Genomic DNA, 27,277 nt, shown 5'->3' on the forward strand with positions numbered 1-27,277 from the left:
GTGTTGGGGTTTGTTGGCCTGAACTTATCTTTATGCTTCAAACAAATGTTTAAGTACACAAGGAATTGGACTTATCTTTTGGTTTGAAAGAATTATCTATGCGAGACATCGATAGGTAGTTGCTTAGGCTATAGCATCAAGGAGAGTTTCAAGAGAACATGTGCATAGAACGATGTGATTGAATTGACTAGTTGAGCAAGAACCCAAAGCATTTTCTTTTCTGAATTGTCTTTTTATTTTCCTTTTTCTTTAATACTACTTCGACATATGTTTATTTCAATAAAACAAACCTTCAAACTCAAGGCTTAAACCGAATTTAGTCACAATCCTTGTGGTTCGATATTTAAAACTGTGTGGATTCGTACACTTGCGGATTTACCAACAGCGTCAGCTCCATAAGTCATCCTAAATGGAGTCTCCTTTGTGGTTGAGTGTGGCGTCGTGTTGTAAGACTAGATTACAACCGGGAGCTCATCCAACCAGGCCCCTTTCGCGTCATCAAGTCGGCATTTCAGACCGTGCAGGATCACCTTGTTTGCTGACTCTGCCTGTCCGTTGGTCTGAGGATGCTCAACTGAAGAGAATCTCATATGAATGCCCATTTCCCTGCAGAATTCACGCGTTTGGCTACCCGTGAATTGTGTCCCTTTGTCTGAAATAGTAGCGCCCCGATTTTCAAGGGTTACTTAGTGATCCAAAAGTAAATTAATCATGCTAATGAACTTTCGAAATCATAAAGATGCAGGTATATATTTTTTTCTTTTGAAACATAATACCTTGTAATACTTTCCAAAACATGCTCTAACAAATGCATACATAATACCCAACATAATAAATACCCTTACATCAACGAATATAATCACAACATAGACTCCAAAAGGAATATAGAATGAAAGCCTCCTATGCCCATCGAGCTCCCTGCAATCTCCACACGACTAATCTCTGTATCAATAGCTCGTCGTCACACCATTCCTCGGCAGCGCCTCCTCTCCTGCATCTAACGGTCTCTTGCTCATCCCTTAGAGCGGCGTCGTCGAACATTCATAAGAGAGAAAGGGTGCAAGGGTCAACTTCTTAAACCAAAAGGCCATAATTAGGACGTGCACACATACAAGCAAGTAGAAGCATGCATATTCACATATATAAACACCTAGCAAGATTCTTACCAAATGACACACTAATACATCCCTAAGGAATTCTAGATGTAACTTAGGATAAGGAAAACACTTCAACATGCAAGGCACAAGGCCCACAACCACATGTCGCACCTTATGGGGCATTCGATTCAAACACGAGTCACAAGACAACAACCAATGTTCTAACGTCAACGACGTTCAAGGGAACCTATGTGTCTCTATAGTGTTAGCGTATGCAATATGCTTGATGCTCATTGCACAACATGATCCGGATAAACGCCAACTCCATACCAGGTAGGCGGGACAAAGACCCTTCCCATGCAATCACTTGCGACTTATCTAATGACCCTTCCCATGCAGTCATTAGTCAACACCTCGGTGTACCAATAACCAAGCGGCACCCTCAGTCAATGCAATGTTATGCTTCATGATTAGTCATACAACGTAGTTATAGTCTTTTGTCGTTCGATGACGACTTCACCACACCTCGACATGAGTGGTCGGGATCACCAACTCATAGGTGTCGCCAACTATCCGTCGCCACGGTAGCCCAACCATCTTAGGTTTCACTTTCGATCTCGTTCGATCTACATCGTCCATACATTGCATATTATTCGATAAATATCAAGGCATACTTCATCATGCATCATATGTTCATAATACAAGGCATATATTCATAATGGGTATCATAAGAGTTCACCACATCATGTTCAACAAGTAATCATGTTCTCAATAAGTATTCATGTTCTCAAACATCAAGGTATTTAGTCATCTCATCATTCGCATTCATGTTATTCAACATCTAAGCATATGAGCAATCCTTAACTTATCATGTTCATAATCAATTTCTCATATTAATCAAAAGGATGGCTCCATTTACTCCAAGAGTAACTTTAAAAAGCTACTCCACATCCTCACCCATGAGTATATTAAAAATTTAATGGCTGAGATTAATTACTAATCTCCAATCACGTGACCTTCTTTTCTTCTTGCCAAGAACTTTTTCAAGCTTCTGGTACATCATCTCTCTCTTTGATTCGCCTATTCATTGAGATGGGTTACTTCTAAAAACTAGAAATAGACCACATCTTTTTCTCCACTCTATTCTCATTGCCTTGAACCAGAGCTTCTTTCTTTTTCAATAGCCTCAATTTAATAGCAGCGACACCAATATTGAGGTCATACCCTTGATGACTGCGAGGAAACTCAAAAGTTGTGTTAGACCTGATATTGAATTGCTTTATTATCAATTTTTGCACTTTGGGAACTATTTGTAAAACTTAATTTTATTATGCTTCCAATGGAAGCCTTTCATTGTAGCCACAATTTTAAGTTCATGTAAGTGTCAAATTGCTAGTTACAAAACCCTAATTAAATAATTGATACTTAAAGAGGGTAAAACAAGATAATTGATACCTACGCAGGTTCTCAATGGTGTTGACACTTGACGCTGCTATGGGATTGGTGGCGGTGACAAAGAAAGGATTGGTGGTGATGATAAAAGAAAGTAATTGTGGATCAAGTTATGAGAATGGAGAGGGAGAGACAGAGGTAGAGAGTTGAGGTGCTGGAAGCTTAGAAAAAAGATCACGTGAGAAGTGATTAACAATTAATCTGAACCAATAAATTTTAATACAATCAAGGGTGAGGATGTGGAGTAGCTTTTTAAAGTTACTCTTGGAGTAAATGGAGCCCTCCTCATATATATATATATATATATATATATATATATATATATTTTATTTGATATTATTATATAGATATTTTAATCTTTATATATATATTTTTTTTTTTGAGAATATAATTCTATTTTTTAAGAATTCTAAGATAATTCTAAAAAGAACTCTTACTATTCATATTAGTTAATTATTATTAAATATCATTTTTAGAAAAAAACTTCACAATACCAGCAATATAATTATTTATATTAATTTACACTCATTTAAATTTAGGGTTGAGCAAATTCTTTTGAAGAAATGATAGTAATTTATATTTATAAACTATGCTAAAAATTGGGATGTTACATCTTGTGGACTTGTGGACTGGGCGAGACCCTAGGGTCCCTCGCCCAGGGGACCCAGCCTTAGGCGCGGAACATGCCTGGACCTTGGGCCGCTCTCCCCAAGGCCCAACCGGCCCATTAAGACAGATTAAAGGCACGAAGGCCCAACCCCAAATCTATAAATAGGGGACGGTTACCAATTGTAAGGGACGTACTCTTAGCTCATTTGGCAATAACAATATTGAAATTCAGTTATATTTTCTCTCTCTAAGGAGTTATGAGCTCATCTCTCTAAGATCTCCGATCACATTCCACACACTCTTGGCACTATGCCTTGATTTTATGTTCTCGACGAGAACACTACCTTACTTTGATAGCATATAGAAACTAACAATTAAGAAAAAATCAACTAACCATATAATCTAGTCACAGGCATAGGTATAATGGAGTATAAACTTGTCATTAATATCTGTGTCCCACAGTGGCTGAAACATTTCAACAATGTGTGTCATTAACACCGTAAAAAAGAGATCTTGTGTTTTTATCATTCAACCTTCAACCAATTTCGCTCAAAACAAAACATAATAATATTTTAACCAAAATAGCAATCAATAGCATCAAACAATCAATAAATAGACATGCACATCAACCCTCTACTCACTCACTGGATGAGACACTGAAATACCTTGAAAATATCTGCTATTGAATTTTAAATAATGAATTTAGAAGTTGGTTAAGCCACTATCTGCAAAATTTTCAATCTGAAAAATTTGAAAGTCAAATAAAATAGAACAATGATATTTATCTATCCATTGCGCTACCTGAATCAACTCTGCTAATTGAATACCATTGTCGTGTTCAAGCAGGGGAATAAACCAAACAAAAGTCATTCAAGGAAGATCGAGTGAGAGAATTAATGCAGTCAGCGCGCAAGAGTGAGTCGCAAAACTATGCTAGAGATAGAGAATGCCAGGAACTAAGGCAGTGGAGGAAGTAAGGTGAAATGAATTGTAGTAACACTAACTTTGTTGCCTCTAATTATTAAATTGTAAAATGCAACATTGTCATATATAACATGCTAGATTTCCTCACCCACCTCTCCTTCGTGTGCTGGATTTCCCATCCCACCTCTCCTTCGAGAGTAATAAGTTGAAAAGAGAAAAACCACCCCTTAAGAAATTAAAAGGACATGGCACAACATCAAATATAAAAAAGAAACTCAATAGATAGCATACTAATTAATTCATAAATATGAGAATCCATACATCAGTTTTTTTCATCATAGATCGTAGCACCAACCTGAGCAATATCGTGAGTCTCAAAGGTAATCACACTGCTCTGCCATGAGATTAACCCCGTCTTTACGAATACTTTCTTCAACCTGCAAATCAAAAAGAAAAAATCACAAATGTTATTTAACTCAAAAGTCCTAAAAATGCAGAGAAACCAGAGATATAGAAGGACTCAAAAGTCTTAAAACCCAGTTGCAAAAGAAAATCAAAACACAGCAAGGAAGAACTCAAATTGGGGGAACAAACAAAAAAACAAACAGATCATTGGTCAATCAAAAGCTCTTATTCCAACCTCTAATGTTTGTTTCAATTATTAAAAAGTGATTCATCTGTTTTCACCTGAATTGGTGTTACAGCTTCTACACCACCAGCTGCCCCTAGTAGATGACCAATCATATATTTCGTGGAATTCACTTTTAGATGTACATAAAGACATCTTTTGCTAAGCATGACAGTATGATAAGTAACAGTGCAATCAAAACAATTTAAGAGAGCGTCAAATCATAGTTAGCTTTGAATTGGTCACCAAGTCATATAAGAGTATGAAAAGAGAAATTTACCTTTGATAGATTAGTGCTATACATTTTGGTTTTATGTTATCATCATTGCGCCAATACTTGAATTTAATTACTCCCTCCGGTCCTATTTATAAGCAACAAAAAAAAAATTTACATAGTTTAAGAAATGTAGTTAAACTAGATAAAATGCATTAAATTTGTCTTAAATCAAAATAAACTTCCAAAATTACCCTTTGTTATTAGTGTTGGAAAGTGGGAAAGAGAGAGAATAATTAATGAAACACATTTTACAAGTTAGAATTAATAAGGGCATCATTGGAAAAAATTAATTAATATAGCTCAAACTTTCATTTGGTTCTTATAAAAAGGACCAAGGTTTTTCTTCTCTTTCATGCTTATAAATAGGACCGGAGGGAGTAATAAATAAGAAAGATAAGTGTGAACAAATTGCAGTTTAGGGTTCCCAAATTCATGTAGGCTAAACAATTGCAATATTTATAAATTAGAATAAGAGGTAAAGATGCATAAAACTAAATATACCTGCACATATTGGTGCACTACTAAGAATGCATCGTAAGCGACCTCCACCATTGAAATCGAAGAGGTAGAGCAACTAGGAGTCATCGCTGAGACCAGAGCAACCATAGCTTTGTCACATGTTGACACCATGTCTCGAATAACATTTCTCAATGAGGGAAGAACAACAAAATTTGTGCTTTTAATATAAACAGAGGGAAAAAAATGAAGAACCAAACAGCAGCAGAAAAAGGGTAAATAAAAAAGGGACATCATTCACCTTGAGGGAGTGACGAACATTGCGAGCACAACAGACCAAGAGGGGAAGAGAAGACAACTCTGAAGTCTGAAATATACCCAGCCAAGAGAAGGTGTAAAGCTTGATCAATAAGCAAATCAGCAATAGGGCTCCCATATTTTATGTTATTTTTTATTTGATGGAAAAAAGAATTGTTGGTTTTAACATGCCATTCAAGATAAATATGAATAAGTTATTGGAAATTATGAATGATATGATATTAATTTAAATCATTTATCACAGATTTTATTTTTGTTTAAAATGGCTAGTTTTTAACAGAATCACAGTTGTTATCTAATGGATTGACACGTAGAATTTTTCGAAAAAGAATACTTTTTTGAAAAAAGAATATGCAACTACTAGAATCTAGCAATCCATAATAAAAACTCATAAAATCATGAGTTAAATAAAAATCCAAAATTCAATAAAAATACCATAAAAATTAATTAATACCCTCAAAATAAATAAAAAATAAAATAAAAGACCCAAGATAAAATCAAGAAATAAACAACCTAAACCTTAATCAAATCTAAAATTTTAAAAGGTACTGATTAAAGATGGATAAAATCTACTAAAATCTAGCAAATCACAATAAAAACTCATAAAATCCTGAATTAAATAAAAATTCAAAAATTCAATAAAAATTAATTAATACTCTAAAAGTAAATCTAAAATAAAATAAAAGACCCACATATAAAATCAAGAAATAAACAACCTAAATCCTAATCAAATCTAAAATTTAAAAAGGTGCTAATTAAAGATAGATAAAACTACCAAAATCTAGCAAATCACAATAAAAATTCATAAAATCCTAAATTAAATAAAAATCTGAAAATTCAATAAAAATACCATAAAAATTAATTAATACTCTAAAAATAAATAAAAAATAAAAATAGTTTTTTTAGGAAGTTTTTTAAATTCGGTTTCAAGATAAAATAACACACATAAGAGAATCTATCAAATGGAATGACACGTGAAATTTTTTTCTTATGAGAATTAACCTGCAAGATAAAATAACACAACATAAGAGAATCTATCAAATGGAATGACACGTGAATTTTTTTTTATGAGAATTAATCTGAGAATGACACGTGAGATTTTTTTTAGAGTATTCATTAATATAAGATAAAAATAAACAACCTAAATCCTAATTAATTTAGACTCTAAAAATAACTCTAAAATAAAATAAATTATTTCATGAAATTAACATTAAATAAATAATAAGATAAATTAAGATAAAATCAAGAAATAAACAACCTAAATCCTAATCAAATCTAAAATTTAAAAAGTTAATAAATAAAGATAGATAAAAACTACAAAAATCTAGCAAATCACAATAAAAACTCATAAAATCATGAATTAACTAAAATTGGAAAATTCAATAAAAATACCATAAAAATTAATTAATACTCTAAAAATAAATCAAAATTAAATTAAGATAAAATCAAGAAATAAACAACCTAAATCCTAATCAAATCTAAAATTTAAAAAGGTACTAAATAAATATAGATAAAAACTATCAAAATCTAGCAAATCACAATAAAAACTCATAAAATCATGAATTAATTAAAAATCGGAAAATTCAATAAAAATACCATAAAAATTAATTAATACTCTAAAAATAAATCAAAAATAAATTAAGATAAAATCAAGAAATAAACAACCTAAATCCTAATCAAATCTAAAATTTAAAAAGGTACTAAATAAATATAGATAAAAACTATCAAAATCTAGCAAATCACAATAAAAACTCATAAAATCATGAATTAATTAAAAATCCGAAAATTCAATAAAAATACCATAAAATTTAATTAATACTCTAAAAATAAATTAAGATAAAATTAAGAAATAAGCAACCTAAATCCTAATCAAATCTAGAATTTAAAAATGTATTTTTTTTATGAGAATGACACGTTGATTTTTTTTATATGAAAATTAACGTGAGAATGACACATCACTAAGAATTAACGTGGGAATGACACGTCAGAAAATCACCCTGATAGAAGTTTTTCTTTTCTAATATATATTGATATTGATATTGATGATTTGTAAAAATAATTTATGTAATATAAAAAATTATTGAATAGTAGATAATTAACAATATGATAAACATATGTAATGTAATTACATTAATGAAACTCAATAAAAATATTTAGGTGCTTGTTGTGGTACCTTAAGCCAGATTAAGGCGTGGTACCTAAAATGAGCTAGTTCAATAATAAAGACTCGTGTATTGATTAAAATTTTGATTTTGTTCTATCATAGTAAATGCAATATTCCATTCTTAGGGATGTAAGATATGCAAGTTGTGTTTCTGAGCTTTGTTCATCCATCAATCATGATCATTTTACGCGCATTTCCATCACAATCATTCGTTTCCACCACTCGTTCATTTTTCATTAAAAAATGAATTTCATGAGATAAAGTTAATTGACAAGTGAAGTAAAATCTAAAATGTAGTATTTACCTTGAATAACATGATAATAATATTTTAAATTACTTAATGCAGGTACCACACCCAAATCGTTAGTGCTGTAATTCTCTCCTCCATGCTGCTTGTTCTGGGAATGAACATTGAAGAGAGACATAGTACTTAGAGGTAGAGGGATTGTGCTAAGAGAGAATGAGAGTGAGAGAGAGTGCTGAATTTCGAGTGTTATTTCATCAAATGAGCCAAAAGTCCCTTACACTTGATAACTACCTCCTATTTATAGAGCTTGGGTACTACCTATTGGGCCAATTGGGCCTCCGAGGTCAAGGCCCATCTGAAGGCCAGGGCCCCGCCTCAGGGCGGGATACATGCTGGGCGTTGCCCCTCTAGGGGCTCGCCCAGTCCACTGCTCGATAACTAGAACTTGTTGCTAGAGCAAGTAGTGACTAGACTGATTGCTCTTCCCTATCCATTTGTTTCTTGATTTCTCATGCCTACCCCTGTTTCTTTATGTGTGTACCTGTCATTATTGGCATTGGGGCTGGTTTTCTATCTTGTATCTACTAGCACATCTTGCGCTTTAAATATATATAAACTTGGCACTTATGCGAAAAAACCATGAACCCAGCGCAACACCTCACTCTTACTAGCATGATCCAAAAAATTGAAAAACACATAAGAAACCCCATGGTTCACAAACCTCCAACACAACACCAACACATTCATGAAAAAGCCTCCCACATATATGACAAGAAAAGCTCCCCCGCCAGGACCCTGAAAAGATACTACTGCTGCAACATGAAAAACCCTCTCAGCATTTGGAACATCCATTGCAGCAACAACCAAACCTCCGGGCACATGCACCCGATTAAAAACCGCCAAACTGCAGTCCTCTACCAAAGACACTTTCGGCCTAACCTGGCCAACGACCAACCTGACAACTCTTCTTACTACTAGACGCCCTAAACCTCTCACACTCCTCTAGACCCATACTTCCGGCACCAGTCATTGACCAAAACCATCACGGATCACCCTCGCGATACCTTGTATAGCCACCTCTTCAGGACAATCCAACAACATTCCCGCACACTCGCTCCTGATCAAAGCACGACGAGCTCGTGTTCTAACACCTTCCTCACTATGCCAATCAAGGGACATCAAATGCATAGCATACCCATCACGTTGTAGTAGAGCAGCCTCTGAGTTTCCTGTCTCTTTGCATGGTCTTCCTCGTGACCGCTTTGGTGTGTGCACCTGTAGAGAAGTATGCATCTTCCTTGGTCTACCACGTCGCTGGCGAGTCTCCACAGTCACTGCTTCCACACTTTAGTTGCTCTTCTTGTAAATCAATATCCCGCTGCACCGCTAGCTCCAATTCCTCAGAGTCTGTGTTCCATTCGTTTTCCCAATTAAAACCAGTGTCCACCGTCCTTGGCACCACCCGAATAGAGTCCTTGGATGTTACAATATTTTGTTGATTCGTACTCTATGATAATTTTAACTATCAATAATTATTTAATAAAAAATATTTATTGATTTTAAATCTATTTTTATAACTAATTAATTTTAATTCTTAATATTTATCAACTCAAGTTATTTTTTTAAAATTATAACTATTATTATTTAATATATGTATTTTTAAAATATTTAATGTAGGTAGTTGAACAGCTTTTAATAATACAATTATTTTTTTTAGTTTTTAATCTTATTATTTAATATATTTATTACAAAGATAATTTGTTACTATTTAATGCATTATAATACATGCAATCTTTACTAATGTATTTAATGTAATAGTTCAAGTATGCTTTACTTATATAGACTAGATATTATACCCGTGCGTTGCACGGGTTTACTTACAATATTTTTTTAACATTATATATAAATTATTATAGTTTAAATAAATAAAAAAATATTTTTTTAATTATAATTGTAAATAAACTGTGTTAAGACATTTCAATAAATATTATTAAATTTTTTTGTATAAATAATTAATATTACTCAAATTTTATTATTGATATTTAATTATTAGCATAGAAATGATTTTTAGAAATAAAAAAATTTATGAAAAATTATTAAGTTAAATTGAAATATTTAAATTACGTAAAAAATGTTAAGTGCTAGTGTCATGAAATAAATTTTAATATCATTTTTTATACTTTTGTTCTGGAAATGAACACTCAAGAATGGTATAAGCCTCAAATCCTAGTAAAGCATGAGTCTAGTAATAGCCTAATCTTTTAGAATAAATGCCGAATGATCCTTTGCAATGATCATAAAGTCCCCTTTTATAGAGGTTACATGAAACCCTAACTTTGCCACTAATGAGGCTTGTTGGGTCGTACCTCACCTGGCCGAACTCCCTTACATACATCAACCGCCTCTGGCGCTTGCCCTAAGGGGGTCCCTAATCTCCTAAGTCCTTTCTCTCGCCCCTAGCGAGTTCCTCTCTTTTAGGTCTTGTTCGTCCCTGGGCAAGTTCCTCTAGGGTGTGGGGGGCTCGCTCAATCCAACTTTTTACCAAGAAAGTCATTTGTTGTGATTTGTCAAGGTCAAGAAGAATAAATTAATTTTAAATTTTAGAATTATGATAAGTGATAACATAAATAGCTTAAAATATTATCAAGTGAATTTAAATTTATTTAACTTATTTGATTTCCGAATGTTTTCTCAAAGCCGATAGCCAAGAGACTTATAATCTCTCGAGGTTCTACGATCACATTAAATGGATATGCCTCTCACAACGAACATTTATTCAACTTTGACCATTATTAATTTTCTATATTATGCTTCCTTAAGTAAATTTTTTTTTACAACAAAAGATGAATATTATTAATAGCAAATGATTCATGAGAACAACCCTCTCATGGATAAGTAATTTTTACTAATATATCATAGATCTAAATTATTATTAGATACTTTTTCAATAATGCACATATATGTTATAGTTAACTTTAAATTCACTTTAGCGGCGCTTTTTAATTTTAAAACTATTTATCTACATTATTTATTAAAAATATTATTTTATTATTAACTAATTTTAATTTTCAATATTTGTCAAATGCAAAACTAAAGAAAATTTCAGTTTTTTTTAACAAAATTAATTTTTAATATTGACAATAATTTTTTTTAGTTTTTAGTTTGAGAGTTATATGGTTTAATTCATTTAATACTCTTTGCTAATGAGTTTAATGTAAAAGCTCAAGTGAGCTTTACATATATACTAGAAATTAAACCCGTGCGTTGCACGGGTTCGTTTTTAATTTGTATTTTTTAATTGTAATATTTAAATTTGCAGAAAGGTAAGAAAGCTATTATTTAGAAGAATATTTAGAATATATGTATAATTAAATATAATTGAGTTATGATATTCTCACATTTTCTTTCTCTAATAAGGGAAAAAATGATCAAACAGGTAGTTTTTTTTTTTTTTTGCTTCATCGGAAGAAAAAATAGGTAGATTTCTATTGAGATTGAAATGAGAGTAGTTTTTTTTTTATATAAAAGAAATTTAATTACTTAATTAGATTAGTATTGAAATGAACGTGGTAGTCTACTATTTTTTTTCTAATATTGATTTAGTCGTTGCAGTGATGTTATCAGTTGTGCTAATTTTTTTTTATCAAGATTGATGTGGTTGTTTACCATTGCTGGTGGCATAGAAGTTCTTTTAAAATCACTTCCACGAACATAAAAATAGATTCTATCTAACTGCAGGATGAACGTCATTTGTTCTCTTTGAATGATTAAGTTGCTATTTTTTTTCCATAATATGACAATATTGAGGAGTGAAAGATTCATATTTCTTATCAAGAATATAGTGAGTACTACATTTTACACTTATCTTTCTAATGCAATATATAAATTTATGTGGCTCACACTTTGTTACTGATTTGTGTCATATAAATATAGAAATGATGATATATTTGTATGATTTCAATTGAATGAGAAGAATTGTTTAGTAAATTACCATATATGTGAAACTCACAGTTTTATTTTCCAATCATCTGCAACGGGGATATATCACTAAGTAATGTGTGTTTCTTGTTGTTGTTGATGATCTTTCTCCTGCAATAAAGAAATATGAGTAATTTAAAAAAGCAAATTTGAAATTAACTAAAATAATTAATGTAACACCCCGATTTCAGGGGGTCACTTTAGTAACCTATTAAAGTAAATATGCAATATTTTCTAAAAGAGATTTATAATTGCGAGTATTTTTTTTTCTTTTCAAAGTATTTCTAAATCATGAAATGCATACTCCCAACTGTATATAAATTTACATCCGGCCTTAAACAAGGCAAGTACCCGGAGGTAACAACAGATGAACCCAACTTACAAACCGAACGAATAGAATTAGATTCAACGAGGAATCTATTATGCAAGGACTCATAAATCCGATATACTCCCTACGATTTCCACATCGGAGAATCGCAAGATAGCAATGCACCGGAACCTACCCAAAACTTCAAACAATACTTATCAAATAATCCTATAAGCTTTAACCAACAATGATAAGCTCTTTACCCAAAAGGCTCTAGCCTTACACGCGACTCTATTCTTCGAGTCTTCTATAGTTCTTCGACATGGAGTAGCATCTGCTCGCGTCACCACCTATCGTTGTCTGACAATGGGCGTAGTCCGCCAAAACACAAACAGAAGGCGCGGGGGTCAACTCCAAAGAATTATGTAAATAATAAATCCAATAGGTAAAGATAATAAATAATAGCCACTTAGGCTTATAAGTTTAGGGATAACATCCTAGGGTTGCTTATATCACAATGAATATGAAAGATCATAATAACAATTAGCATGCCTCAAATAGGATTAACAAGTACCAATCACACTCAGCAACTAAGTCAGTATGTATGTTGCATGAAATGCAATGCTGGTTGACAAGATGCATTCCGGAAGAAGGATGGTCATCAACGAGACGGCCCTAACACCAGCCACGGTGGGTACCTCCCTGCTCGCGTGTCTCTTACACCACACAAAAGTAGTCAGATCAGCAGTGAACCCGTAGGTCTGCCATTCCGTCTGCTACTAAGAACCACCGTAGTGTTCTAAATATGGAAATCCGGGTCTTATGACCATTTTGGAATCCACCGAGGTCCGGTATCACGCCGTATATTAACCTCAAAATGAGTGCATGAATGCAAGTGATTAGCCAAACAACGTCTCCGACCTCACTCGACACGTCGCCACGTGTTCTAATTAACTTTATATCTCTAAAAAGAATACCCTAAGGTAAATGTCGATTCTGCGACAAAATCAATTAATCATAAGAAGAAAGAATGTAATCATTTATGATAACTTCTTGAGTTATCCGACTCATCTCCATCCGATGGTCAAAAACTGCTCAACGAGCAAAGAGTACCAATGTACTTGGAACTTAAAGTTCCCGGCTAAACTTTAGATAGCCAAACAACAAACTGCTCATCGAGCGAAAGAGTACGATTGTACTTGGAAACTTAAAGTTTCCGGCTAAACTTTAGATAGCCAAACAACAAACTGCTCATCGAGCAAAAGAGTATCAACATACTCAGAAACTTATAAATTTCCTCAAAGCTTGGACTCGACGACTCTTCTCATTTTTCAAACAAATCTTCAAGTCCTAAGCTCTTAACTGAGATTATTATCATTATTCAAAGGTTTAGAGATTGATTAATGTCTTATGAATTTTCCTTGTCAAAATAGGTTTCGTTTAGTCTTGCCATAACCCTATGAGTTTCAAAGATCCCATAATCCCAAGTAATTCCCAGAGAAGGTCTCGATCCTCTAAAACGTAACAAGGCCCGAACTCCGTTCGTCCTTTCAAACTCTCTCAAAAATCTCATAAAATTCGGCATGACTTGCCCGTTATCCTCACTCTTCAGTATCACAGATATAAGTGGAATAACATAGTCAAATCAGCGCAATCCAATAAGCATAAACAACATATTCCAACACATCCTAGATTAACCATTTAGCACATAACATGTGAATCATTTAGCACACAATATCAAGACATCATGAAATCAACAAGCTCGGCCGAAGCCTCAGAAATCATTTTAGATATTTAGCAATTAAGTGCATAACACATAAATCAAGTCGAATTCGTCGACACCTAAAACATTATCTAGTAATTCAGAGAGTAGCTCTCACCTTAGCCGATTCCCATACTAACTGCAATTTCAATCCCAACACATCTTTGCTTTCCCGTGTCGGTTCGCTTCCTTTTATTCTTTAGCTTCGTCGTCAAGCGCTCCCGTCATTCGTACCCTTCATGAGTACACATAACGTAATTACTATTTGTGTTAACCTACTGACTCAAAGTCTAAACTATGACTTCAGGCATTTGACTCGAAGCGAACGTATGTTAAACCTAATCCTCATAATGGTTATAACTCATTAGGATAAAACTCAGAAATTAAGACAAGTCGTCATAATGACAACAAAACAGTAACAGTACTCAATGCTTCAAAAAGCTTTGACTTCGCAAATCAACTTTAAAACCAAATACTCATATTTTTGTTAAAATAGAAAAGTATACATAACTAGTAATTACTCCTCTCGTTTTCCTTAGAGTTCTCAGTCTCTATTAGGATACTCATTAAGGTCTTTTCATAATATCATACAAATGAGTCTCTTTCATTTTAACTAATTACATAGCATCTCACAATAAATCTTTTCCTTTATTTTATACAATCGCACACACACACACACAGAATAATACCTTTCTTTGAAATTCTATTTTGGTGCCACGAGAAATACTAGAAATATAGTCACCTACATCATTTAATTAACAAGAGGATAAACTTTTATTTACAATTATTTAAACATTGAATCCCCAAAGGATTATACAACTAGAGCAATTAAAATGATTATCATTTAAATTGGAAGGAAACTTCATGTAGGTGATAAAGGCGTAGAAACAATAATTTAGGAGAAGCTAGTCTCAAATTCAAACTCACTTAGGGCAAAAGCATTTCCAAACTCAACTTTAAAGGTATAGCTGTCCCAATTTTCGTGATACAAAATAGCTCACTAGAAATAAAAAATTAATAATGATTCAGTTTCAGCCCCAAATTTTCTCAACAGGACTAAAGAACTTATCATCTAAATAAGGGTGGGAATCACAATAGAAAATTATTGTCAAAAACTCAAGTGATTCTAATTGCTTGACTTTTAAAACTGGGGCCTTTAATCAAAACCAAGAGTAATGAAAACGTGAACTTAAAGTTGCAAAGAACTATTCTTATTTTAATGTATTTTTGCTACATTCATCAATTGTTGTATTTTCACAAGTGCTATATCAAACTGTCTAGTGTCTAGGCAAGGCCATTATTTGTTAAAAGAGAATGATATTTTAAGTTAAAACCAGATGACCCCAAAAAGGAGTATTAGTCATTGTACATTAGCATATTAGGTAACTAGAAATAATGGCTAGCGAAATTGGAGTTGAAATACATCAAAATTGGGGAGGATGGTCCAACATACTACAAGGCTTACGTGAGAGACCATTTTGACAGCAAAAGTCCAGTGAAAAAAATCCAAATTCTATTTAACAAGGAACAGCCCTAAATAACCATGAATCATGGCAAAATTACACAAAGGATTGAAATTTTTAATTATTTATTTTCAATATAACTCCATTGATCTCATCAGCCAAAATAACCTAAGGCTATGTTTGGCATGTTTAGCTGATAAGCTAGCTGAAAGCTGAAAAGCTAGCTGAAAGCTTATAAGCTAGCTGATAGCTTATAAGCTAGCTGAAAGCTGAAAAGCTACGTGATTGAAACAAAAGTGTTTGGTAGAACTAGCTGTTAAACAAGCTGAAATTGTAAAATGACATAAAAAGACATACTTGTATAATTATTTTTATATTTAACATTATTTTATTTTCACATTAATACCAATATGATATTAATATTAAAATTATTATCACTTTAAATATTTTTATTAGCTACAGTTATATATCATCTTAAAAATATAATATTTATTTTTACTAATATAATATTTATAACACTTGTGGTGCGCAGCGGTGTGGCGGGAATGGTGGCGGAAACTGCATACGTAAGTGTGAGGGGAAAATAAGTTTAGTGTTTTTATAAATATATAAGGGTAATGGTAGAATTTTAATAAAATAATAAGGATAAAAATGAGAATAAATTTAATAAGCTATAAGCTTTAAGCTACCTGAGATAGCTTATAGCTTAAAGCTTTAAGCTACTAAAATAAGCTCCTTCACCAAACACTTTTGAAGAGCTTTTAAGCTAGTCAAATAAGCTTTAAGCTAGCCAAATAAGCTATAAGCTAGCCGAAATGACATGCCAAACATAGCCTAAGTGTAACCCTCAAAACATTTACTTCAACTTTAACATATGGTTTTATTTTTAGAATAACAATACCAATACCAATATAGACACCAACAATACCATTTTCCATCATAAATAATTAATACAAGGATAAGCCCAAAATACTACCACTATATATTTTTTTTTCTATTAACATAAAATTTCTAAACACAGTGTTCAATTCTTTCTCCTTCTACCTCAAGTCTCATGGTCATGGGACTGAGCTTCACTTCTTCCTCTGGTCGTGCTCTCCCCTTCCTCGAGTAGCCATTGAGACTGAATAATAAAGGCACATAACTCAGAGAATGGAACTCAGGATATGAACAAGAGAAAAGCTAGGGTTTTAAAAAGGGAAATTTGAAATAGATAAGAATAATCACCTCTTAATGATGATTGAGCCTTAGATTCAGGAAGAGGAGGTTGAGAGCTTCAAGAAATTGGCATCCTTTCTCAGAACAAAACTCGCCGGAGAAGACGGCGGCGGCGGCGGTCGCCGGAGTCACGGTGGCCGATCATCGAATCGATGGAGGGGTTTTGTTGCGGATGATGAGGGGAGTTCAGTGGTGGTGTTTGTTTCTCCAAAAACTTAATGGTTCGCCGGAGATCGGAGGAACAAGGTGGCGGCTAGGGTTTTGGTGGTGGCTCTCATGGAGAGGAAACAAAAAAAACAGAACAGGGACAGTGGTGGTTGCTGCGTGTAAGAGGCATGGAGGTGGTGGTGCTCGCGGTTTTGGCTCGTGGTGGTGGTGTTGTTCCAGACATGTTGGGAAGAAGAAAATGGTGAGGAGGAAGAAGAGAAGTTGTAGACAAGGTTCAGAGAAAGTGTTCTGCAGCTTTTGTTTTTGAGAGAAAGAAATCAGAATAATAAAAGAAAGAGAGATATTTTTCTTTTGTGGGAGAAAGAGGGAGAGAATCGTGAGTGAGAAGGGAGAGTGTGAAGTGAGGAAGAGAAAAAGTCTGAATGGGTGGATGTGGGGCCCTTGGAGAGAGAGATTGGGAAAGGAAAAATAAATTGGATGAGTAAAGAGAGAGAGAGAGAGTGAGCGGTTGGGAGGGAGTGAATGAAGGGAGAGAAAGAAAAGAAATAATATATCTGATTGGTAAAGTGGGGCCCGCATGAGAGAGAAAGTGATCAGAAAATTTGAATGAAAGGATAAGTGGTTGAGGGAAAAGAATAAAAAATATTTTTTGGTGATAGGCTAACATAGGTAATTATAAAAAGGTGACCTGTTAGAGCAGGTCATCTCTTCAATAAAGAAAGAGATAATTAAAGAGTGGAAATTCCTAGAATTAGAATGAAATAATACACACAAAAATAATTCTAATTTTATTCTTGTTTTTAAATAAAACTATATAAAATTGAAATATTGAAATTAATTATTACTTGATTAATTTTTCACAAATCGCGATTAGATTCGAGTCAGGAAAATAATATAAAAATACTACAATATAAATGCGCGATTAAATAACTATAAGGGAAATATTCCTTAAGGTATTTTCCGTCGTCGTGACGCGAATAATATTTCAGTCACAATTAATTGATAAATAGTACGCGTTGTCGTGATTAAGGAGATTAAATGAATAAACGTTCTATTAAACTTCGGGTCTTACAATTAAAAATGACATACTTGTTGAAGTAGTTAGAGACAATTGTCATTTTTTTCTCACCAGCAGCTGAACTCTAAGAAATATGAATAATTTGAGTTTGTGAGTGATTTTACTGGTTTGTTTATATAGAGATATAATAGATGCATGGTTCAATATAATACAATTCATTTTTTATTTATTTAATGTAAATAGTTGAATAGCCTCCTGACATTAACAATTTTATTCAGTTTTTGACACTGGTATTGCCATCATGCTATTATTTTTAATTTAATGTTAGTTTTTCTTCGGAGTTACTATGTTAAGGAATTCTAAGAGTTTGTGAGTTTAAGAAAAATAGACATATATTCATGCAGAAAATTGGACAGCAAACTAAGACCATTGCATATCAAGATTAATTTTGGCGGAAGTATGCTTTATTGTTAATAGTTTTTTTTTCTTGGACTAAATTGATATTAGTTTAAAATTTACATTAAATTTGATTTTAATTTAAGGTACTGTGTTAAAACCATTTGCAGATATAACTTTGTGGTATGTTACACTTTTGGCATGGATGTTACTCTTTAGCTTATACATTTGATATTTATTAAGTTTAAAACTGAAATCATTAGTGCACAAGTTTCCACTACCCGTTCATTCACTCACTAAGCTATCTCATTAAAACACCAATTTTTTTACTAATGTATGTAGGTTCTCACGTGTATTTGTACTTAATACTTAGCTCAAGTGAGCTTTACTAATATATATAGATAGATAGATATTTTTTTTTGGAAAAACCAAATATATATATATATATATATATATATATATATATATATATAAGTACTTTGGGAAATAAGAGCCCAAGTACAATATAGATAGATATATATTGATAATTTTTTTTTATTTTAAAAGTATTTTATCTAAATTATTTATTAATAAATATTATTTTATTTTTTATTTTGATTTTTAAAATTTGTCAAATGCAAAGCTCAAGTCAATTTTAAGTCTATGAATGTTGTTATTTAATATAAGTAGTTGAATAGGTTTTTATAATACAAATTTTTTCAGTTTTTAGTTTATTAATTTTTTTATTTTTTAATGTATTTAATATAAAGGTATGTGAGCTTTTATGGTTTAATACATATGTGTATTTGTACTTAATACTTAGCTCAAGTGAGCTTTACTAATATATATAGATAGATAGATAGATATTTTTTTTTGGCAAAACCAAATATATATATAATTACTTTGGGAAATAAGAGCCACAAGTACAATATAGATAGATATATATTGATAGAAATTTTTTTATTTTAAAAGTAATTTATCTAAATTATTTATTAATAAATATTTTTTTTATTTTGATTTTTTAAATTTGTCAAATGCAAAGCTCTAGTCAATTTTAAGTCTATGAATGTTGTTATTTAATATAGTTTTTTTTTTTCGAGAACTGAAATTTGCATTGAAATATAGAATAGTCATGAGAACAATCCTCTCATGTAGATTATTAAAAGTACACATAAAAAAAAGGATCCATAAATAATCAGTACAACTCATTTCAATACATCTCAAAAACCTCCTAAGCCCAAGTGCTAAATTGATGATAATGAAGGGGCCTCATTAAAACCTCCAAAGGAAAAACCCAGTGGGAAAAAATCCTAAGGAGGAAAAAGAGTACCCCAACAAAGTAAGTAGTTGAATAGGTTTTTAATATAGTAAGTAGTTATTTAATATAGTAAGTAGTTGAATAGGTTTTTATAATACAAATTTTTTTTTTTCAGTTTTTAGTTTATTAAATTTTTGTTTTTTTATGTATTTAATATAAAGATATGTGAGCTTTTATGGTTTAATACATTAATTGCATGCAAAAACACAAGTGTGCTTTACATATATACTAGATATTATACCCGTGCGTTGCACGGGTTTACTTACAATATTTTTTAACATTATATATAAATTATTATAGTTTAAATAAATAAAAAAATATTTTTAATTATAATTGTAAATAAACTGTGTTAAGACATTTCAATAAATATTATTAGACTTTTTTTGTATAAATAATTAATATTACTCAAATTTTATTATTGATATTTAATTATTAGCATAGAAATGATTTTTAGAAATAAAAAAATGAAAAATTATTAAGTTAATTTGAAATATTTAAATTACGTAAAAAAATGTTAAGTGCTAGTGTCATGAAATAAATTTTAATATCATTTTTTATAGGTTTAAATATGTTGGAAGTCCCTCTAAAATAGGGGTGCTTTGGTTAAGGCCCCTACAAATTTTTTTGGGTGGAATAAGCCCCTAATGTGAAAATAATATATGGTGATAAGCCCCTACCGTGAGGTTTCGTTTAATTTATGATGATTCTGTAAACGGCGTTGGCGTGTATTATATTTTGTGAAAATTATTCAATTAAAGAGGGTGCCACGTAAGTAAATGAGGGATCAAAAAATAAAAATAAAATGAAAATCCAAAGTAAAAAACACAAGTACGTTTGGGGATTTTACTTGAGTTTTTTACTTGGGTTTTTATTTTTTCAACCCTAATTTACTTACGTGGCACCCTCTTTAATTGAATAATTTTCACAAAATATAATTTACGTCAGCGTCGTTTGCAGAATCATGAGAAATTAAACGGAACCTCACGGCAGGGGTTTATCACTATATATTATTTTCACATTAGGGGCTTATTCCACCCAAAAAAAATTGTAGGGGCCTTAACCAAAAGATCCCTATTTTAGAGGGACCTCCAACATATTTAAGCCTTTTTTATACTTTGGTTATGGAAATGAACACTCAAAAATGGTATAAGCCTCAAACCCTAGTAAAGCATGAGTCTAGTAATAGCCTAATCCTTTAGAATAAATGCCGAATGATCCTTTGCAATGATCATAAAGTCCCATTTTATAGAGGTTACATGAAACCCTAACTTTTCCATTAATGGGGCTTGTTAGGTCGTACCTCACTCGGCCCAACTCCCTTACATACATCAACCGCCCCTGGCGCTTGCCCTAAGGGGGTCCCTAATCTCCTAAGTCCTTTCTCTCGCCCCTAGCGAGTTTCTCTCTTTTAGGTCTTGTTCGTCCCTGGGCAAGTTCCTCTAGGGTGTGGGGGACTCGCCCAATCCAACTTTTTACCAAGAAAGTCATTTGTTGTGACTTGTCAAGGTCAAGAAGAATAAATTAATTTTAAATTTTAGAATTATGATAAGTGATAGCATAAATAGCTTAAAATATTATCAAGCGAATTTAAATTTATTTAACTTATTTGGTTTTCGAATGTTTTCTCAAAGCCGATAGCCAAGAGACTTATAATCTCTCGAGGTTCTACGATCACATTAAATTGATATGCCTCTCACAATGAACATTTATTCAACTTTGACCATTATTATTTTTCTCTGTTATGCTTCCTTAAGTAATTTTTTTTTACAACAAAAGATGAATATTATTAATAGCAAATGATTCATGAGAACAACCCTCTCATGGATAAGTAATTTTTACTAATATATCATAGATCAAAATTATTATTAGATATTTTTTCAATAATGCACATATATGTTATAGTTAACTTTAAATTCATTTTAGCGGCGCTTTTTAATTTTAAAACTATTTATCTACATTATTTATTAAAAATATTATTTTATTATTAACTAATTTTAATTTTCAATATTTGTCAAATGCAAAACTAAAGAAAATTTCAGTTTTTTTTAACAAAATTAATTTTTAATATTGACAATAATTTTTTTAGTTTTTAATTTGAGAATTATATGGTTTAATGCATTTAATATTCTTTGCTAATGAGTTTAATGCAAAAGCTCAAGTGAGCTTTACATATATATATATATAGATATATAGATAGATTCTCTACGTGCATAGGGATAGAGAGACGGAAATTGATTATAACTGGGAAAAAAAATAGTTGATGATCTCCATGCGGGCCATACATTATTATTCACGGGTTCTTCTGTTACCAGATTCTCACATCATCATCACACATATGAAAACTTCAAGCTGCTCCTTTACATACACTACTAGTATGTTTACCCGTGCATCGGCACGGGGGCATATTTCCAAATATATAATAAATTATTTTTAATATATGGAATTTTTTTGTGTATAAATGAAAAATAAAAATAAAAATTATTTTTTATTTGATTAATTTGATAATGATGTAACAATATAATAAATTTTAGGATTTTTCTATTTATTTTTTCGTTTTTTCTATCTTCAAATAATTGTACACAATTTATAATATATAAAAGATGTGATATTTTTTGGTACATCGGACTGATAAATTGCATCATCCAGGAATTGATCTATGGACCTCTCCCACTCAACGAATGAAATTATAATAAAATTTTATCTTCTCTTATTTTTAATTAAAAATATTTTAATGTAAACGTTCTTCCCTTTCGAATTTATATTCACAATCAAATTGTAATGCTTCAATATTTAAAAAGTCTAGAAAATGTTTAACAATTATATTAAAACATTTTCCATTAGTTTCAACTTGAAGGTATTTTCATGCTAAATGTTCCTCATCGTATCAGCTTTTTACTATATAACCTCTCTCTCTCTCTCTCTCTCTCTCTCTCTCTCTCTCTCTCTCTCTCTCTCTCTCTCTCTCTCTCTCTCTCTCTCTCTCTCTCTCTCTCTCTCTCTCTCTCTCTCTCTCTCTCTCTCTCTCTAAGCTAGATATGTTCATTTAATTCCCCGTGAGAGCTTCATATTCACAATCAAATTAAAGTGCTTCTGTATATCTACTCTCATTATTAGAAATTGGGAGACATATACCCAACCACAAAAGCTAGGTCAAGAGTCAAGGTTTGCACTACACTTTTAAAGGATATTTATGCTCTATCTCTAGCCAATGTGAGACTTCTAGAAAAAGTACTGAAATTATAGCAAAACATTTTCTATTAGTTTCAACTTAAAAGTATTTCATGCAAATTGTTTCTCCCCGTATGAGCTTTTTAGCATATGTAACGTAAACATAAATGAATATAAGCTATATATGTTCATTTATTCCAATTCCTTCAACATTTCTTATATATATATATAAATACTTTTAAACATATAAAAAATTAAAAGATTATATTGAAATTTATTGTTTGTTATTTTCAACTTGAAAATATTGTAATATAAATGTTCTTCCCCGTGTAATCTATATTTTCACAATCAAATTAAAATGGTTTTGTATATCTTCTCTTAAAATTTTTTAAAAGTATGTAAAAAGTACTAAAATAATATTAGTTTCAACTTAATTTTAACATCAAAATTCTATTAGTTTAACTAAAAACAATTTTAGTACTTTTTATGGAAGAGAATATTAAATTATATTAAAATTTTTCTTTAATTTTTTTTAACTGTAAAATATTTTAATATAAATATTCTTCTTCGTGAGATCCCTATTTTCACAATAAAATTGTAAAAAATTCACTTTACATTCATTTAAAAATAAATACGGTCCAAGGATGAAAAGTCAAAAATATAACCTGTTTACTAAAATTTATTTAAACTTTCTGTTAACTATAGTGGAAAATCAAAAAATTAAAATATTGACAAATATACCAAAGTATATAAATTCTATATTTTTTATATATCTTTATAAATATTTTTTATTCTATATAGCTATAATGTTTAAATTTTAGTTTCAGAAAAACAATTGTACATCGGAAACATAAATTGCACATTTGGGGATTGATTCCAGGACCTCCCACACCCAACCCACATGTCCCCCAGCTCTTACCACTTTAGCTATCATTTGAGGACAAAAAAAACTTTTTAATATATCCAACCACAATATAGCTGACATAAATGGTAAAATTTATAATTCAAAAACTAAACAAAAATTATAATAATCTTCCGATGTACTAAAAAATTTATAATAAAATTTTTGATTTTTGATTCTAGAATATTTTAAAGTTATGAATAAAAATACTTTAGTCCCCCATGGAAGTTTTCTAGTTTTACCTTCTAATACTTTTAATTAATTTCTTCATAAATAATAGACTATATTTGTTAATTTATTTCAATGCCACGTGAAAAAAATTGTAAGTTTTAAAGTTATGAAAAAAAATCTTTTAGTCCCCGTGGAAGCTTTATAGTTTTACCTTCTTATGATATTCTTAATTAATTTATTCATAAATAAATAGATTATATTTATTAATTTATTCCGATCCGGCGTGAAAAAAATCTAAGTTTTAAAGTTATGAAAAAAAAATCATTTAATCCCCTGTGGAAGCTTTCCAGTTTTACCTTCTAATTTATGATACTATTAATTAATTTCCTTCTAAAACTATTTTAATATTTTTGAAAATAGTTATCAAATAATGATAAAAATTCTTTACGATATAAGTTTTAACTTGAAAAAAAAAATTCCAATAAATCTAGTACATCTACATTCATGCTCCACTGTCATAATACTTTTCTACCACAAAACATATTTTTGAATATCAATCACGATATCACATTAGTAACATACAATGACAGTCATAACTCCCTCTAAACTTCAACTACAACACTATCCCCGTTGATATCTTTATATAATTTTTTTAATTCATCATCGTAGAACCTGTATCATCTATTAGACAAAAAATTAGTGCTACTTTGAAGGTACGGAGAAACTTCAAAAAAATAAGATGACCATAGAATTGAGACAAAAAAAGCACATTAAATCAAAATTTAACAAAACTGAAAGAAAACAAAAATTTAGGAATAAAAACATCAAAGAAATTGTCCAAGTCCTGCAAAACAATGAGATATATTGTCCCAAAAAATAAAATCATTGATAAGATTAGCCATTAATGGAAGCCATGGCCAGCATCATCAGCTGTTTTATCCCCTTTCTTTGCATCCCCAATTACACACTGTGAAATAAGAGCAAACACAATTCTTTGAAAATTCACAACAGATTCCACTAAAATGTTGTATAGCTTATTGTACATGCCAAGGAAAGGGGTGAAGGAGAGAGCCCGTGAACTTTGACCAATCTCCAACATGAGACAAATCGGGCAATGATCTCGAAATATTATTCTTTCAAAACTGATGGCCTGCACGAACACCTCATAATCTGATTACTCTTAGCAGGTTATTAATTCCAATTATGATTATTATGTATAAAACATATTCAACTAATTCACAAAAACAATAGAAAGGAAAGTATACCGTAGAAAATTGAATTTAATTTAGAAGGGAAAGCGAAGTACATATATAACTCCATTAAGAACATTATAACATCAAGATCAATTTGAACCCCCCATGAAACACAATTGTTATGTCAATTGTTTTAGGTTTCCAAAGATTTGGCTTCCCAAGAATTCAAGGTATGCTATATCAGGTAGAGCTAGCTACTCCACTTGCCATTTCCTTTCCCTCCCTCTGCAATTAGCTTCTCAAAAACCAGAAACCCCAACCTTTGAGAGGCGCAGAGACTGAAAACCTAGATCAAATTACCAATCACAACCGAATTTGAAACAAAACAGATAAAAAAAGAAAACAATACATAGAGGAAAAAATCTTTCCTAGTTTCGTAAATGAAGAGCCTTAAAAAATTAAAAAGTAAATGGGATAGAAGCTTGAGAAGTGAGAAAATAAAGGAATTTGAAATATAAATCAATAGCTTGAAAAGAGAGTGAAACAATAGAATTGAAGTTTCTCAAATGTAGATTTAAGACACCGGCCTTATCATGCTAGATTGAAAACAATGGAGTAGTGAAGTCATATATATTGACATTAATTCTCAAGATATGATTGATGGGTTAATCAACAAAGGGTAGTAGCTGGATGCTGATCACTTCACATTTGATCGGGGTGAATGATTGTTAGCTTCATCATACAATTCTTTGGATCTGCTACTAAAGTTGATTCCATGGCATTACGCGGAATGAATTTATCATGGGATCAAACCACACATAGTAAGTAAATATGTTTGAACACATACTGATGGCACCATATATATCATGAAAATAGGGAGATTTCGTGCATTAGAACTGGTGCGAGTCAATATATATCATGAAAATAGGGAGAATGCCAGTAAAAATTCAAACTCACGATATACTTCAACAAACATCCCGGTGTGCAGAGATTTCAGATTTTGCTCCTCATTAGGGGATTTCCGCATTCATGCATGGTAACCTTTGTTGAGTACAAAATCTGATGCAAGGAGAAGCAAATAATTCATAACAACAACAAAAATTGTGAGAAAGATGAGACAAAAATATATAAAAATACAAAACTGAAAACACAGACTATTGGAGAAAGAAAGATTAATGTTTTGAACCCTAAAGATCATGGGTTATTTATAGGTGAACCCTCATGAATTGTATTAAAGTGGGTTGGCAAAATATACCAATCAAAGTAATAGGCGATAGAATCTAAAAAATTTAACACATATTTTCAAATCATGTCTAGGGAATATGGACAATTAATATCATTGGATTTATTTCCAAGACCATTATTAGGCACGTGATTGTATAAAATAGATGAGATGTGCCATTCGCTATTTACTACTGGTCAGATTGGGAGACTCTATTTTCTATTATTATAAACAATATGAAATTAGGAGATGGTGAGTTAGATAAGAGAAAGACACGTTTAAAATAAAAAGAAATCATAAAGGAAATAAAGAGGGTTTCAAATGGGAATTAATGATTCTTAAATCTGATAGGCCTTGAATGAGGTGGTTTTTATTATAGTTAAAATCATGGTTGAATTTATTTATCAGAAAAAATATGATTGGTCAATAACTTGGTAGTGCTTTTTATTATTGTGATCAGATTTTTTAAATGGTTTAAGTTGTTAAATATTGATTGGCTTAGAAGTAGGTAGTGGATAATTAATGTGAATAAATAATGAATGTTAGTCAAATGTAAGGTTAAAAATATTTCGAAAATAAAATAAATTGTAGGTGTTATTACATGGCTACCCTTAGATAAAAAAACAATTAGCAAAGATGCCACTCTCAACTTTCCAAAAGTGGAATTAACATTTTCTTTTTAATTTATTTTATTCTTGAAAAAATGCTTGAAACCTATCCTAATGCCTGCCAAGTGTCAATACTTTCCATCTTTTAGGTTCTCTTTTATATTGTATTTAGATAAGTTCTCATAAGGATTTAATAATAATATTACAAATAATATGTATATGTTGAGGAGACACG

General features: G+C 31.3%; 2 long non-coding RNA genes across 9 annotated transcripts; both read right to left on the reverse strand.

Annotated features, from left to right (window-relative positions):
- Window positions 1–265: 265 nt before the first annotated feature.
- On the reverse strand, window positions 266–14,562 carry LOC130721271 (uncharacterized). Of its 8 annotated transcripts, XR_009013374.1 has the most exons (8): window positions 14,338–14,562; window positions 12,721–12,817; window positions 12,164–12,261; window positions 5,489–5,810; window positions 4,991–5,072; window positions 4,438–4,519; window positions 846–1,018; window positions 266–652 (listed from the first exon to the last, which is right to left on the reverse strand). It is a non-coding gene; the product is annotated as an uncharacterized LOC130721271 (long non-coding RNA). The 8 variants fall into 8 exon arrangements; XR_009013373.1 differs by lacking the exon at window positions 266–652 and having other exon boundaries at window positions 665–1,018; window positions 14,338–14,554; XR_009013372.1 differs by lacking the exons at window positions 266–652; window positions 846–1,018 and adding an exon at window positions 1,028–2,330 and having other exon boundaries at window positions 14,338–14,552.
- A 1,975-nt stretch (window positions 14,563–16,537) lies between these two features.
- On the reverse strand, window positions 16,538–17,638 carry LOC130721396 (uncharacterized). The gene is made up of 2 exons (XR_009013433.1): window positions 16,910–17,638; window positions 16,538–16,805 (listed from the first exon to the last, which is right to left on the reverse strand). It is a non-coding gene; the product is annotated as an uncharacterized LOC130721396 (long non-coding RNA).
- Between the last annotated feature and the right edge of the window lie 9,639 nt (window positions 17,639–27,277).

The sequence above is a fragment of the Lotus japonicus genome, chromosome 5 (assembly GCF_012489685.1).
Source record: "Lotus japonicus ecotype B-129 chromosome 5, LjGifu_v1.2".
In the NCBI taxonomy this organism is placed as follows: Eukaryota; Viridiplantae; Streptophyta; class Magnoliopsida; order Fabales; family Fabaceae; genus Lotus; species Lotus japonicus.